At 41.8% G+C, this 18,001-nt stretch overlaps 1 pseudogene; it reads right to left on the reverse strand.

Moving 5' to 3' along the window:
* Nucleotides 1–318: 318 nt before the first annotated feature.
* LOC147454277 (uncharacterized) overlaps nt 319–18,001 on the reverse strand; it is an 83,338-nt pseudogene continuing 65,655 nt past the window's right edge.

Genomic DNA, 18,001 nt, shown 5'->3' on the forward strand with positions numbered 1-18,001 from the left:
CCAAAGTAGTCACCCACAAGACAATATAACCATTAACTCCATCATCCATAGTATTGTTTGCAGAATAAAGATACAAAACTACAAAACTGACAAAAGTAAATTGATGAAAGTAAATCAAAGACAATTGTACACATCATAGGCAAAATCACTTGATTGTTAAACTTTGCAAATGTAATAGTTACAACACCATTGTCATTATTGAAAAAATATACATGGTTTTTCAATAGTTACAAAAAAACGTATAAATGTCATCTCATGATACATATGCTATGACAAAAGGAAACTAATGCTATCTAGCTACAGCTAGACTGACGTCGTCTAATCAGACATCTCATCGCGTCCAAGCGGCGTATTTGTCGGATTCTACAAAAAAAAATATAAGACAGCTTTCTGTAAGTATAAACATATAATTTATAAAACAATACAACAAATAGAAAAGAGTAAACCCTAATACTAACCATGCCGCCGCGAGAACTCAGAATGTCCATTAGGGCGTTTAAGCCCTTCCGGCCTGTGTACTCGCGCTCGTACGGTGTGGGGTCACGCCCTGTCATCGACCACTGTCAAAACATACAAAGAATCCATTATGTTAGAATTTAAAAGCCCCTAAACCCTAAAATATCAAACCTAAAGAGCAATGCAAAAAAACTTACAAAATCGGTCTCAAATGATGTCCACCCACCGCTCCCTAAGTGGTGCGAGCTCCCTATCTCTACTCACGCTCTAGCTGCCTCCTTTTGTTGCTTTCACTTGTCGGGATTCTCGCGCGTTGCTTTCTTTGCATTCTTCCAATCTTCTTTGGCCAGCCAATCCGGTCTGTTCCACCCATGCTTTATTGATTTTTGCACTTCAAAATGCTTGTGCTTGCAGTATTCGCGCATTCGAACCTTCATCAGGTCTGCATTGAAGCGGTCATCTCATGTTGAAACGGGAAATTCGTCATGCAACATGCTGATGACTCCGTCTTTTAAATCACTTGGTACTTCAGTCCAGGTGTTTAGTATGTAGTGTCTAAACACCTGAGAGCAAAGACTGCGGATGCGCGAGATCACCTTCTTGCCTTCATCATCCAAGATGATGCCGCCGCTGAAGTCGACGGAGTAAGGCAAGCCCTCTCGCCCGTGACGCGTGAACCTGGGCGTCCCGACAGGGGTCTCTAGCGGCGTGTCGATGGGGGTATGGACGTTAGTGTCTCCACTGGAGTCTGGGCCCCGAAGCAAGGAGTGTCAACTAGAGTGACTCCTGGAGGAGTAGCTAGTGGTGTGTGGGTGCTAGGAACGACGTCAGGTATGGATGTTAGGTGTCTCCAATGGAGTCTGGGCCCCAAAGCGAGGAGTGTCGACTGGAGTGACTCATGGAGGAGTAGCTAGTGGTGTGTGGCTGCTAGGAACGACCGTCAATCGCGCAAAACCTGGTGTAGATAGCAATGCCGTGGCTGGTGGGGGGCGGGCAAAGAAGGGGAGGGTAAAGAGCCTTGTCGAACACAAGGCGGTGTTGAGGCATCGGCGGCGGCATCCCCACAACAATTTCCATCGCCACCACTAGAGCGCTAGTGCCTAGACGAGTGTGAAGATTGTCTCATTGACACCGAAGCTTTGGAGCGTGCTGAATGCTCCAAAATAGAGGGAGACGCTAAGGGAGTAGGAACGCGTGATGGTGCTCCAGAGTGATGACGCTCCATGTACCATTGTCTCTGCTCGGGTGACAAAGAAGAAAGAAACTCATCATCATCCATACCTGCATTAAACACACGAACATTTAATCTTAATATTGAATGAATGGAGAAGAAAACATGTACAAGTAGAGAGAGAGAGAGAGAGAGAGAGAGAGAGAGAGAGAGAGAGAGAGAGAGAGAGAGAGAGAGAGAGAGAGAGAGAGAGAGAGAGAGAGAGAGAGAGAGAGAGAGAGAGAGAAATAGAAAGAGAGAGTGAGGACTCATAAATGGGGACGAATTCCTGTGCACAGAGATTTCATTGAATTTTTGTGAATTTGTAAAAGCACTACGCTCTGGGTGGGATGGAGACTGAAGCTGCATCGCAAAGGTCTGCTCATAGAAGTTGCTTGCCCCACCACTAAATCTAATTGATCAGGTGAAAGAGACGCTGATAAGCAGTAGTAGTGCTTCTTAGTGTCTCTTTCACCCAGTCAACTCGATCTAGCGGTGAGACGAGCAACATCTATATTGAGCAGACCTTCGCGATTGCAGCTTCAGTCTCCATCGCACTCGGAGCGCAGTGCTTGTCGTCCCTGCTTGTGAGAACGTAACTAGAGCATACGTACCTGGAGTGGATGCAAAGACCATTAAATACAATGACAAAATGACGCATATAGACATGCTATCCTCCGGATGTGCCTTCTGACGCCGATATCCCTTGAGCGTTTTCATGAAACGTTCTAAAAAGAACATCCATCTGGAATGTACTGTGCCAGCTATTTCCACCTCATCAACTATGTGAACAAGAAGATACACCTGAATGGTTAGCATGGTAGTAGGAAAGTGTTTCTCAAACATGCACACAACCTCCACAGCGTTTAGTTTAGGGAATGGTATGGAGTCTACATTGATCTCCTTTTGTGAGATCCATTGCACCAAGTTCGCAAGTTTGTAGATTGTGTTACGGACGTCAAGAGACAAACATCCCTCAATGGCCACCGGTAAGATAAACTGCAAAACACGTGCATCAATGATATTAAAGTCCACACACAAATTTGTGACACAATTACCACTATGATATATTCCACTATGAACATACCTAACACATTTTATGCTAGCCGTGTGATTTCAAACCGGTAAGCTTTCCTTCTTTAGTAAAACACGTTCGGAGCGAGTGCATTACGCCAGTGGGGGTCCGCACAGATAGAATGGTCTCTTTTACTTTGCGTTCTTGGGCTCCATTGAAAATCCATGGCGCTTTAGGGAGTTTTATCAATCCATCGAATGCTGTCTGCGGCGGCCAATATTGCTCCATATGATCCACATTTCTAAGGTCAACCTTGGCTCCCAAAGTATCTTTCTTGCCGGTCAGATGGTCCCATAGCAGATGACCCACATTCTTGAATATGTGCATTGGATCGAGCAAGTGATTGATCATGAGTCGGGGCCAATATGGTAACTCGTACCATAGAGAGAGTCTCTCCATCCCTGGGAGCAAACCGTCATCACACATCCTTTTCTGCTCTAACCATGCTTGTGCAGACATCCTTGGTGGCTCTCTTCCCAAAAAGCCATCACGTAACACATGATTCTTTGGAAGATACACTTGATGACCTTCGTAGATTTTCTTCTTCAATGAGGGTGCCCGATGTGCATTCAGTCTAGGTCCACATGTGACACATGCTCTGTATCCTCTTGTTTAAAGCTTTGCATGTATACACATGATAGTAGATAAGCTTGAGAAAAACCAAGATTTACAGTGTTTGAGTTTAAGTGTAAATCACCTGAGCATTTTGTTAGTCTGGGATAGTCATGCATAGTCCACATTAGAATGCCTCTGATCAAAGAATTCCGTCGACCTGTGTGTCGTCTCATATCCACCACTTCTATGCCAATCCACAATTGTTGTAGCTCTTTCAATAGTGGACAAAGATACACATCCATATTCTTCACTTTATACCGCCCCGGCACAATCAAGCTTAGCCATAGGTGCCCGTTCTTTGTAGTCAACCATAGGGAAATGCTGTAGTTGACGATGAAAACGGGCCATACACTGTAAGATGTTGATCTTTGACCAAATGGATTTACGCCATCCATAGCCAGGCCTAGGGGCAAATTTTGAGCTTCCCTGGAAAAATCCGACCATGTTTCATCTATATGTTTCTAGGCTGCGCAATCTACAGGAATCCGTAGCACACCATCCGAAGATTCATTCTCCTCATGCCATGATGCTAGGGCGGCCATGGGCTTACATTTGAAGAAATGCTTGATAAGAGGAAGTAGAGGAAAATGTCACAAAAACTTTTGTGGAATTTTTGTTCCGTGGAGATCTACTCGATATCTCTTGGAATCACATTTCGGACACTTCTCCATATCTATGTATTCCCCTCTGAAAGGAATGCAGTCGTTAGGACAAGCGTGGATCGAATTGTAATCCATCCCCAAGTTTTGCAAGATCTTTCTTGCTTCCTCTCTGGAATCTGGCATCACATTATCAGCTGGCAGTATGTGCTCTTTGAGCAATCTACACAACGAAAAAAATATGGTACAATTGTGTAAAAATCTATCAGATGATTATACATCTAGAGTTTTTTATTAAAGTAAACACATTGTAATAGATCACCTGAAAAGCACTGTGATGTTAGGGTCACTCCATCCAAACTTTGTCTGCATGTTGAGAAGAACCAGGAGCGCCTTCAATCTAGACACACATGCTCCATCATACAATGGCGTATCGGCTTCACTTTTCATATCATCATAGATAAGCCTTTCTGAATCCATGATTGTCTCGATCATTTAATCGATCTCAGGCTCAAACATTATCTCATTGGGAATGTGGTCTGCATGATCATCCCCCGAGCTGTCAAAGGCTACATCTTGTGGCCTCACATATGCTGCTTGACCAAAGCGCCTACGAACACATCTATTGGGTTGCAAGATTGCTACCTGTTGGCCAGCGTCAGAGTCCGACGATTTATAATTGGAAACAACTCGATCTATAATAGATGGATCGAACTCGCCAAATTCGTGAACGTGATGCAAAGAAACGCGTCTTGTACGTCGCATAGCATGCTTGCATTGATTACAAGGACATAAGATCCTCGTTGAGAGATAGGTGTTTTGGTTGGACGGCCCCACATCCTTGTCACTACTCATAATGAGGGTAAAAACCTTATAACCTGGAAAACAAATTTAATCTTCTATTGGAATTCTCTGTCTTTTATCTCTCTCTCTCTCTCTCTCGCTCTCTCTCTTTCTCTTTGTTCACAATATAAACCACCTCACATTCTCTAGTCATGTCCAATCCCCGCACACCTCGGTCTAGAGGTGCACGGAGATCAGAACCACCGGGTTATAATCTCGTCTTTATTGGTCAATGCTTATATTTGTGGGTACAAGAAATCTACACACCCACATCTACATGATAGTGCATGTAGTGGACAAAATCCCATTGCCTCTTCTCTACTAGCTGTAGCATTTCACGACATCTTAACATCTTTTCACAGTAGATCTTTGTTCGAGGGATTACTTAACACATTACATGTTGGCCTCCAATCTGAGTATCATGCCGTTGAAAGCTTTTCAGCTTAAGGTCGCATCCGTAGAAAGGACGAGAGGGATCACTGTTCGTCAAACTCTAATTTTTTTATCGTAATCTCGAATATAGACTCTAATATAAAACCTCAATCCAAAATCTAATCTTAAATCTAACCTAATTGAACATGTGATGATTTGCGGCTGATTGTATATGGTTAGTGTGTGAGTTAATAATAGGTGTCAGATTCTGATGGGAATATACATATTGTTGTGTAACTAGTGTTTGCTCTTTGGGCAAAGCGCACCTTCATTGACATGCACTAAAATCTAACCTAAATCTACAAAAAGCTAATCCATCGAACATAAATCTAGATCTAATTTAATCTTAAACTCAAAATAAACCTAAATCTAATCTAATCTAACCTAAATAAACCTAAATCTAATCTAATCTAACCTAAATAAACCTAAATCTAATCTAACGTAAATCTAATCTAACATAAATCTAACTCAAAATAAATATAAATCTAATCTAATCTAACCTAAATAAATCTAAATCTAATCTAACGTAAATCTAAATCTAACCTAATCTTAAACTCAAAATAAACCTAAATCTAATCTAATCTAACGTAAATCTAAATCTAACCTAATTTTAAACTCAACATAAATATAAATCTAAATGTAATCTAACCTAATCTAATTTAAAATTTAACCTAATCTCTTTCTCTCTTTGATTTCTCCCCTTACCTCTCCCTTTCGTTTTCTCCCCCCCCCCTCTCTCTCTCTCTTTGGTTTTTTATTCCTTCTCTCTCTCTCTCTCTCTCTCTCTCTCTCTCTCTTTGTTTTCTCCTCTCTCTCTCTCTCTCTCTCTCTCTCTCTTTGTTTTATATCTTTCTTTCCCTCTCTCTCTCTCTCTCTCTCTCTCTCTCTCTCTCAATGTGTGTGTGTATGCATTCTTTGTTTATGCATGTGTGTGTGTTTTTTTTTTGGTTTATGCATGTGCTCTCTCTCTCTCTCTCTCTCTCTCTCTCTCTCTCTCTCTCTCTCTCTCTCTATCTATCTCTCTCAAAAACACAATGTGTGTGTGAAAGAGAGCGAGAGAGAGAGAAAGAAGGGAAGGAAACATGAGAGAGAGAAGAGAGGGAAGGAGCATACCTGGCTCTCCTTCCTCTCCTTGTGTGTGTGTGTGTGTGTGTGTGTGGAGAAGAAAGAGAGAGAGAGAGGGAGAGCGCGAGTTACCTCTTTGCTTGAGCGCGGAAAACTCAGATCCGAGATCTGAGTTTTCGGGTGCTCTTGGTTTATTTTTTACCCATGTCGGTGTCACTATGGTCGTCGCTATGAGCGTCGCTATGTTACAAATGAACTAGCATCGCTGATAGCGACGTCCATAGCGATGTTGATAGCGACATCGTGAATTTTCACTTTTGAGCGTCGCACTGCGAGCGTCGCTAATGTGAAGTACCTCTGTAGTGCAATCCTTGCTGTCAAGAATGGAAGTGGCAAAGGATTACACGACCCCAACCAAACGAAGTTCTTGGTTCCAAACATGACATATCATAAAATAATATTTCATTATCTGCAAGTTCCTTGTGTTGTGCTCCTCGGTACATTTGCTCACCAATAAATGCATGGAAAGCATTAAAATTCCCAACTATGCTCTCAACTGGTTGCCAGTCCATCCTATTCTATGGATAAATATCTGAAACATACCAAAGATGATATCCACCACTTAACCTTCGAATATAATCATGCACTAAGTGAGATGCTCAAAATAACTTACAGTTGGGTCGATGCCGTGAAAAACTTGGAGGAGATGTTTGCAACCTTAAGTCTGCATGATGGAAAGCATGTTGTATGAGGACCTCTTACACCCGCTTGCTTTGTGCACACACTTTAAACTCTTTAACTTTTCCCTTGAAAGCCTCCACAAAATGATTGTGTTGCCTCTATGGATGCCAGCCAAAGAAGAATTAGAAAAAGTGAAGGGTACCATTGCTTCTATTTGCACACCAACAGGATACATGAGGTCGCTAAAGGAAGATTTTACAAAAGTATAGAAGGGTGAAAGCATTTAATTCTATGGGTTGAAGTCCCATGATTGGCATAAGATGCTGTAGGTAATTTCTCTCTCCCTATTCTATCTATAGTTTGTGTGTATGATTTTCTCTCACTTTCCCTTCCCCTAATTTACATTGTAGTTCAATCTGCCGGTGAGTACGTGTATATGTCAGGACAAGAAAGTCAGGGATGCTATTTTCAAACTTGGAGAGCTAGTAAGGTACACCACAAGACTCCACTCAACTACATTTTTTTTATGTACACAATAATCTCAAGTAGAACTTAGTGTATCCTTGTGTGTTTTCTTGCAGATTTGTGAGCTCCAAGGAAATTGAATAGATGTTATCCCTGCTGCCCAAACACTTGCAACAGAAACTATGTGTGCCATTGAGGATACATTTCCTCGATCGGTCCTTCTTAGTCAAATTCACCTCTTTATTCACGTTGTTAGGATTTTTTTGGAAGAAGTGATTGCACATATGTACATACACATGCATGGTGCATTAAATAAAGAATTGACCATTGTCTAGAGCCAGGTGGTTACGTGGGTCCCACATGTGTACAGGTGTAGAACAACGTGTACATAGTACATCAATTTTCATTATCACAGTGTCAGTGTGTTTTCTATAATAATGAGGAGTTGGTGGAGCGTAAAACTTCTCGAGAAAGCTATCAATTGGCCGACACCATGAGGTAAGCAGGTGCGTCAGATGGCATCCAGTGGCGTCAAGAGGTCGTATGGGGTCAAGACTTGCACGTGGGTAAGTGAGGACAAAACGGGGGTGTTTTCTTGTGAATGAATTATGCAAAAAGATCATCATGAGGACTATATTGAGGTCCACTTCACGTGATTGAAGGATGCATTATTGGGAAAAGTTGAGTGCCAAGTGTGCGGATGGATGCAGAAGGTAACAAAAACGCACTACGTGTCCATTTTTTGGCCTGTTTGGTCTGTTTCAGGTCAATCAAAAGGCCAAAGGTGCCCAAAGGATAAAGTGAAGTGTGGACGCTAAAAAACTTGAGAAAAAGTCAGAAAAACGTGGAGAGAAGAGGAGGAACAGCCGCAACTCAATTTTTGCTATTTTTGGAGCTTGTTTTAGGCATAAACTATTCATCCGAGCTCGGATTTGAGCACTTTGATATTGTAGACTAAAGTTTTGGGCCATTCCAGACAAAATGGCGTTGTCCATTTTTTCAAATTTCTCACTGTTTTCTTGATTTTTTGAATGTGTAAGTTTCTCTTGTGAGTGAATTCTCTGCTCAAATTTGTGATTGTATCTGATATATTTTATCCATATGGTGTGATCTATTTGCCCCATTCGTGTTGGCCCAAGCTCAATTGTATCTAAACATCATAAATATTCCTCCTTTGAGATGATATTTTGTGTGTGTGTGTGTGTGTGTGTGTGTGTGCGCGCGCGCGTGTGTGTGTTGAGTGGGCAAATGGATAGTCTCTCTCCTCTCACTCCATCGGTGTGTTCCCTGTCTCGGCCAGATGGGTTGTGTAAGCCGAGTGGAATCCCATAGTGTGTGTGTGTGTGTGTGTGTGTATCATCCCAAGAGTGTATGTCGGGTGAATATAGAGGTTTTGTGTGTGTTTCCATCCCACTCACATTCTTTTGGCGCCCCCACATAGGATCTTCTTCGAGTACCTTCAGCTTCAGGATTACAGGTTGCAGATTACAAATTACAAGTTACAGGTTACAGGTTACAGGTATAGGTACATGTGATTCACACAACTATAGGTAGCTGGAGTAGAGTGGTATACTGGCAAGTGAAAGTCACTTGCAATTTCCGTGGGTATGCATTATTTGGCACGTGCTTGAGCGCACTGTCTGGTATTGTATCTAACTTGTGGATACTGCCATTGTAAGCCTTTGTGGAGCCATACTTGGTTTTATTTGGTTGTCCCATCCATTTTTGAGACTTGGTCTAGAAGATAGTCATTTTTGAGACTTGACTATACGGTATTTTCATAAACCTTTGTGAGAGGGTCATGGTGAGGTTTTATTGAGCTGGGGGATTCTCAAGTGTGAGATCCTTTCGGTGATACAAGGGACTGGAGCACCCTTTTCATGACCTCGTTATAGGCTATGTACTAGTGAATCGTGATTCCTACTTGATGCTTGGGTATCATTGTTGGCAGGTCATGCATACATATACAATCTATATTTACTGCTCTAATTTTGGGAAAACTTTGCCAAAATTTCTCCAAGTTGTGATCGCTATTTTTTTTTGTCTTTTAAGCCATTTATGATGTTATGCTACCAAAATTCTGGAAAAATCAGAGGGTAATTAGTCAAGTGTGCTTTCTAGGGAGTTGCATGGTTGGCCTTTAATGGATAATCATGACGAACCTCGGTTCACTCCTTTTCATTTTGCACAAAGAATCCAGATAAATGTTCATGTGGACAGGAAGATTTTTTACCAATAGCGCATACTCTTTATGTTTGGGCCAAGAAGATTAAGAGAGATACTGGAATCCCCTTTGCATGTTGTAATTTCGATGATTAACCATGAAAACTCACTTGGTGTGCATGAGTGCATCCTTTTCTAAAGCTTGAGCACCATTGAAGTTTCTGCAGATTGAGTCATTAAAAAGTTTTGGGTTCATGCACCTGTGTTAGAAGGGGTTCTCAAAGCATCGAAACTTGGGTAGCCATGTCTTTCTCTTATCCGGAATTTCATGGAAGGATAAGAGAAAGACATGGCTACCCAAGTTTCGATTGAAGTTTGTCAGGATCTTCTGTCTTCACAAACTCCACTTCCAATCCATGCCATAGTTTGTTCCAACTTAATCTCACAGATGAATGAGCTGCACGCAACTCCTCTTCAAATGATTTGGACCAAACTCATGCATCACTCTTCAAACAAATCTGGAGAAGACGTAACTTCTGCGTCGAATCATGAATCTGGTTGCTAATGTAGGCAACCTCCATCTTTTCCCAAAAGCCTTCCACAGGTACCCCCACCCGACATGATGAAGAAGGACAGATTCTTGGTTGGTCTTTGGGAGAATATACATTGGAGAGTGGAGCTAAAGAAGCCTAGGACATATGAAGATGCACTAGATGTAGTGAGGAACAAAGAGTGGAAGCTGAGAAGAATGAGTTAGCTAGGAGTAGAGTCTTTGCCCAAGAGGCCCGAGTTTCAGTCGATGGATTCTTTGCAAGATTGCATGCTAGGGGTTCATCATGAACCAATGGTTTCTGTTACTCCTCAGGTTATGCCAGTAGTGGACGCTACAGCAGTGCAAGATGATGGGCTAAGGCAAGACATGAGCAAGTGGTAGATTTAATGAAGAATCTCAGCCTAACCATGCTAGGTAATGTCGAAAACAATCAAGGTCGGGTAAGTTTTGCAAATCGGTGAGGGGATTAAGAAAAACCCAAGAATGGTGTTGGACAAAGCAATGGTAGGGTTTGGAGGCAAACGCCCACGTGTTATAATTGTGGAGAGTTGGCCCACATCAGCCCGCAATGTGATAAGCCACCAAGGATCCCGGGGGATTCACCATGGAAACCTTACAACACCACGTAAGTGCAGGGGAGGGTTTTTTTTAAACAAGTTACATAAGGGTATAAGTTAGGGGCAGGCCCCCAATAATTTATCTCCCAAGCTTGAAAATGAGGGAGGGGGTACCATATTTTGGGGGGGGGGGGGGGGGGGGGGGGGCAGAACCTGACCCGGGCTGATTACTTGTAAAAGATTGGTCACCAATTTGCACTAGAACTCGGATGAATGTAGGGGACGTTCTTTATCAGATCACACATCAAATGTTGCATCAAGCTGGTCCTAAATAAGGGTTGATTTGGAGCAGATCAAGGGTTGATTTACACCAACATTGGATGGGTCACAATTGGTGGATGAGTAGCCAGAGTGCAGGCTAATCGGGCACATAGTTGGTACATCTAGTTATCAACAAAAGTGGTTCCTTAGTACGTTGCCAATCGCTATGCTACACACTCTTTGACTAGTTTCACTCATTTAGATCATGAGACCTAAATTTTTATATGTAAGATAGGGGTATGATAGTTTTCTTCATTGATTGTCACATAAGCATAGAAAGGGGGTTCATATTCCGTAATATGAGTTGTATATAGAGGTTTTATCAAAGCTGTTCGCTCACGGGTGGTGTCCCATTTTGTCTATAGAGTGAATCCCCTCGGCCAAGGATGGGGGGAGACATGTATCCATTTCCAAGACAGGTGCTAACTAGGTCAAATGATTATGGCATTGAAATTAAGGGAGAAGAAGGAACCATTGGATTAACCCATGAGGAAAAGGGAAAGAAAAAAGTGATAAGTGTGGTCACTTTGGAGAAGGAAGGAAAGCTGGAGGATACATTAGTGATGCCTATTGGGAAGAGGACCACACAAGATAAGGAAGGAAGAAGTGGCGCATGTCCTAGTAAGAAGAAGGGAAAGAGACATGAAGACGAGGATGTCAAGGCCAAGAGGAAAAGAAGGGCTCATCCTTGCAAGTTTCATGTTTCAAATTTTCCACTAGGAGATGGGCAATTAAGCTATGACTTGAAGGAGGATCTGACAAGCATGAAAGCAGATGTTACTTTTGGGAAACTTATAGAGATGGTGCCTAAGCTAAAGCGACAGTGGAAGAAGATGGTTAAACCAATGGAGAGAGAACTAGAGAGAGGTTTATTGAAGGTTTTGGCAATGGATGAGCTACGAGATATTTGCCAATAGTAGATGTGTGGCACAAAAGAAAAATTTGGGACAAGGTTATGTTGATGGTAGAGCCCAAATATGTCTCATAACACACTCATACGTTAAGAAGATGGGTCTTACAGGGACTGGGGTGTCAGGCTTTTGGATCAGATTGGAAAACCATCAGAAAGTAAAATGTTTGGGTGTTGCAAAGAGCTTAGAAGTGGAGGTGTATGATGCAAAGGTGGTGGTTGATTTTCATGTAATTCTAGCTGGGTTGGGATCATATCCTATTATATTGGGTAGACCATGGTTATGTGCAGTGGGAGCTGTTTAAGATTGGAGATGTGGTACGATTAGCCTCTACAGAAAGATATGTGTCCAAGAAGCTATATAATATTGACACAAGGAAACTATTGGAGGAACTTTATGAAGATGAGGATGAGTCTAGGGATGAAGACTATTCCACAATGTCTGAAGAGGACAGTGATAGTACTACTAGCAGTGATGAGGATGTTGATGTTGCATTTCTGTTGATGGACAAAGAAATCCATGAGTTTGGCTTAGTCGCATTTTCAAATGAGATTGAAGATGAAAGTGAAGGGCCTTAAGAAGTGATTGAAGGGCTGATGCAAACCAAGGTTGAATTGTCAAAAAAGAAGGAATTGATGACACAAATGATTAGTGGAGACCTCTCAGCTATGGAGAAGGAGATATATTTGCACATGTTGGCTAGTTTTCCTGATTTGTTCATTACTTCATATGAAGATATTAGAGGGTTCAAAGGAGAAGAGATACATATAGAGCTGAAGGAAGGTGCTAATCGAGTGCGGCAAAGGCTAAGAAGGATGGGTCAAGAGCAGATGGAAGCCTTGCGAGAGTAGTCAGCCCAAAGAAGGATGGAAAGTGGAGGATTTTTTTAGATTTTAAAATCTTGAATGCAGCCACTAAGAAGAAGCCATATCCTCTTCCATTCATCAATCAAATCTTGGATTCAGTGGCAGGTTATGAGAGGTACAATGTGTGTGATGGTTTTTCAAGCTATTTTCAATTGAATATTTCTCTTAAAGATCAAATAAACAACTTTCATCATGCCATGTGGTTGTTATTGCTACACGGTATTTCCATTTGGGTTAACAAATGGACCATCCTTTTATCAAGAGAGAGAAAATTGGGTATGGTCACCATTCATTGGTAGTTGTGTTAAAGATTTTATGAACGACTTTTGTGTCTACAACAGCAGGGCTGAACACCATGAGAAGCTGCTGATGGTATTGTCTCGATATGATGAATGTGGAGGACAACTAAATCCAAGGAAATGTCATCTATCACAACCAAGGGTGAAGTTATTGGGCCATATGGTGTGAGAAAATGGCATTGAGGCTGATCCAGAGAAGGTTAAGTCTATTATTCTTCTTCCGTCACCTAAGAGTATAAAGCAATTGGCAACCTTTATATACAAGTGAAGTACATGGCGCGATTTATTCCATTGTCTTCATAGCTCCTTTATCCATTACAACAAGTGGCAAAGCATGATCCATTGCAATGGGATGACAAGTGTGAAGAAGTGTTTCAAGAGGTGAAAGAGGTGTTAAGGGGCCTGTCAGCCATGCAGACTCCTGATTGGGAGCAAGTATTCTATGTAAATCCATCAGTAGGGAATGATTCCATTGGAGCCATGCTATTGCAAAAGGGGAAGGGCAGCCATTATATGAGGCCAGTGTATTGTGCAAGCCGAGTGAAGTTGGTAGCAGAAAGAAAATTGTTGGAAGTAGAGCTAGTGATAGCCAATGTAATATTTACTTGCCGACGATTTCGTTATTACTTGCTACCATAACCTTTTGTTTTCTTCGCGTGTTACACCTTTTTTCCACAGCTAATAATGGCACTAACATGTCAAATGTGGTCAAGAACTGGGTAATTGAGTTGCAAGAGTTTGAGTTTTCTTTTTTAGTGGAAGACAGTACAAAAGCTACCCTAGCTAATTTGTTGACTTACAAAGAGAATCCCCTTCTTGTTAAGGAAGAGGTGGTGAAACGGGTAGTTGAAGAAGTTCCATAGATCAGAAATGCACATGTGTTGTTCTTTGATGGCTCGTACAGGAAGAGCCATGATGTGGCTTCAGGGCACTTTACGATATAGAGGGGAAGCTAGTATGCAAGAGAGGGTTCAAATTGGATGCTCATAGTAACAATGAAGCTGAATATGCTACTTTGGAAGCTGGATTTGAAGCATGGGATTAGAATGTTGAGCATAAAAGGTGATGCCTTGCTAATTTTGAAGCAAGTGTTGGGTGTGTGGAAGAGAAAAAACACCTCATTGAAGGAAATGTGTTTCAAATAAATAAAGGCCTGTTAAAAAAGTTTGAAGCATGGAGCATCATACACATTGAACTTGCGCTAAATGGAGAGGCACATGAAGCAGCTCAAAGCATGATTGGGGAGCTATTTGTATTAAGGACTAATTTACCTCTTTATCATGGCAGGAGTTTTTGCTAATAGAAATCATTCGGAGGGACACTCAGAAGTCTAAGAAGTATGGTTTTGTGCATAGAGCATCCAAGTACAAATTGATTGGTGATGTCTTGTACATGAAAGGGCGTGATCTTGTGTTGAGACGTGTACCTTGGTAGGAGGAGCATTATAGAGTGTTGGAAGAGAATCATGAAGGCACATGTGGAAGACATTTTTCTCTAAAGATTGCATAAGATCTTGCAAGAGGGGTATGTATGGCGGAGTTTGCACAAGGATGGTCACCATTGGTGTAGTTCTTGCAATAGATGTCAAGCATTTGAGAAGAGAGTGTTGAAGCCAGAGCTACAAAAAACCATTATTGTGTTTGATGTGTTTGAAAAGTGGGGGATTGATGCAATAGGCCCGTTACCTATCACAAGTAGGGGCAAAAGCTATATTTTCTCTACAGTGGATTATCTCTCTAGATGGGCAAAGGCTACAACAGTAAAACAAATCACTGCAAAGGATGTGGCAAAATTTGTGTACGATGAAATATGTTGCAAGTTTGGGGTGCCACTGGAGCTACTTTTGGATAAGGGGCCTAGATTTAGAGCTAAACTATGAGACTTTTATGCGCAAAGATGAAGATTAGGCACCAATATACCACTCCTTATTACCCACCATGTAATGGCTTAAATGAAAGATTCAATGGTGATTTGGTAAAAATTCTTTCGAAAGTGAAAAAGCACCAAGGAAAGAATTGGGATATGGAATTTCCTAGTGCATTATGGGCTTACCGTACTTCGGTGAAGACAGGAATAGGGTTTACTCCATTTCATTTGGTATATGGAAAAGAAGCACTATTACTTGTGTAAGTAGAGTCTCCTGCGGTCAAGATGTTAGAAAAGTTTCTTGGGCAGTCCAGTGATGCATTTAAAGAGAGGCTCCTACAATTACAAGAGGTTTAGTTGGATATGATGAGTGCATTGGAACATTATGGGCAAATGTAGGATAAGGCTTTAGCAAAGATAAATGAAAAGGTCAAAAGTAAGGATATCAAGAAACATGTCTTGGTTTTTCACTACAATAAGACATTCCAAAAGAAGTTTCAAGTTAAGTGGGAAGGCCCTTTCAAGGTAGTTGAGTGTTTTCCAAATGGTACATATCAGCTAGCTAACCTCGATGGTATTCTACATAAGTCAAGGGTAAATGGATTGTATCTTAAATTATATCATGCTAGATTAATGATGGTGGAGCAAGATGAGCTGTCTGTAGAACAAGTAATGTCTATGAGGGATGAGGAGATTTGCGATGCGGCGAGTCTCATATCTCTTTTTGCTGATCATGAATGATCTAGCAGGCTAGGGGATGGGCAAATTATGTTAGGAGTTTTTTGGAAGAAGTGATTGCGCATATGTACATACACATACATGGTGCATTGGATAAAGAATTTCCCATTGTCCAGAACCATGGGGCCCACATGTGTACATGTAGGATAACGTGTACATAGTACATCGATTTTCATTATCACAAGTGTCAGTGTGTTTTTCTATAATAATGAGGTGTTGGTGGAGCGTAAAAATTATCAAGGAAGCTATCAACGGGCCGATGCCATGAGGTAAGCAAGTGCGTCAGATGGCATCTAGTGGCGTCAGGAGGTCGTATGGGGTCAAGACCTGCACATGGGCAAGTGAGGACACAACGGGGGTGTTTTATTGTGATGAATTATGAAAAAAAGTCATCATTAGGACTATATTTAGGGGCCACTTCACGTGATTGTGGGATGCATTATTGGGAAAAGTTGAGTGCCAGGTGTACGGATCAATGCAGAAGGGTAACAAAAACGCACTGCATGGCCTTTTTTTGGCACGTTCGGGGTTTGTTTGAGGTCAATCAAAAGGCAAAAGGTGCCCAAGGGATAAAGTGAAGTGTGGACACTAAAATACATGAGAAAAAAACTAGAAAAACACGGAGAGAAGAGGAGGAATAACCGCAACTCAATTTTTGCAATTTTTGGAGTCTGTTTTGGCCATAAACTACTCATCCGAGCTCGGATTTGAGCACTTTGATATTGCAGACTAGGGTTTTGGTCCGTTCCGGACTCAATGGCGCTATCCATTTTTCCAAATTTGTTACTATTTTTCTTCTATTTTATCTGTGTAAGTTTCTCTTGTGAACGAAGCCTCTACTCAAATTTGTGATTGTATCTGATCTATGTCATCCATATGGTGTGAGCTATTTTCCCCATTGGTGTTGGCCCAAGCTCAATTGTATCTAAACATAAAAAATATTCCTCCTTTGAGCTGATATTGTGTGTGTGTGTGTGTGTGTGTGTGTTGAGTGGGTAAATGGATAGTCTCTCTCCTCTCACTCCATCGGTGTGTGTCTCGGCCATGTGGGATGTGTAAGCTGAGTGGTGCCCCATAGTGTGTGTGTGTGTGTGTGTGTGTATCATCCCAAGAGTGTGTGTAGGGTGAATCTAGAGGCGTTGTGTGTGTTTCCATCCCGTTCACAACGTGGTGGAGGAGATCGCTATATGTGGAGTAGTGGACGCACAATGAATGTTTTTCTTAGAGAGGTTTTTAAATACTCTCAAAGATTTTGTGTGGCTATGATCTCAACCAGAGGCATGTATGGCCAAAGGGTGGATCATGCAAGAGGCATTTGTTTACATATCAGAGTATTTGGCACAAGTTGATCCTTGTTTCCCCATTTAGTGTGTACGATATGCACTTTCGAAAGAATTCGGGCTCGTTCTTTGGATTTGCAATAGTGGCTATTTCAAGGCCCTTGCATGTGAAGAACTGCTATGTCTGGCCGAGTGCAGTAGCATAGCTTTGGTCGTAGAGGTCCGGAGCCAATCCATACTTAAAGTCGCTTGATCGTGGCAGGTCATTTATCTTGATATAGCATCAAAATCTTCATGCATGCATAGTTGCTAACAGGCATTGGCACATACACCCAACATACAAATTATTTGAGCAATGCACACTTCTTGCCTTCTAAACCAGTTGGGCCAAGAGAGACATTGGAAGCTTGAGCCACTTTGACATATTTGGGCCTCTATACCCCTGAGGCTCTTTCGCCTGCCACTCTTTCGTGCTCATTGAACTTAGGCAAGAGAGACTTTGGCTTGGCACATCCTATTTTTTGCATCATTAAGATCTCACGTGCTGTCGTGTGCGGCACATAGATTTTTGTGATCCTGAGGAAAACTTGTTGTTTGAGCAATATTAACCCTCAAAAAACAACAACTCATACAACTAGCTTTAGCATGTGAGACTTACTTGTTGATGATGCCCAAAACCAATAGAAATTCTTCTTGCTCCGATGCAACAAAATCAACAAGGACACAATCCACTCTTGGAGCATGTTCTGTTGGGATAGATGTCTTCTTCCGCCATCCAGTGCCTCCATGCCTTCAACCAATGGTTCCCATCCTAGACCACAAAGTATTTTTTGGCCATGTGAGCGACTTTGAGGATGAGACGCATCCCTTCATCCAAGTCGTACGACATGGATAAATCCCTTGACGCATGTCCATGCCAGTCATATTTGTTGCACTCTTTGCCGGGGGCATGCTCTATCACTATGAACCTTGCCATCGTAGGTTGGTATCCTTTCTCAAAAATTGA

This window comes from Adiantum capillus-veneris, chromosome 7 (genome assembly GCF_014529385.1).
Source record: "Adiantum capillus-veneris isolate H3 chromosome 7, ASM1452938v2, whole genome shotgun sequence".
Taxonomy (NCBI): Eukaryota; Viridiplantae; Streptophyta; class Polypodiopsida; order Polypodiales; family Pteridaceae; genus Adiantum; species Adiantum capillus-veneris.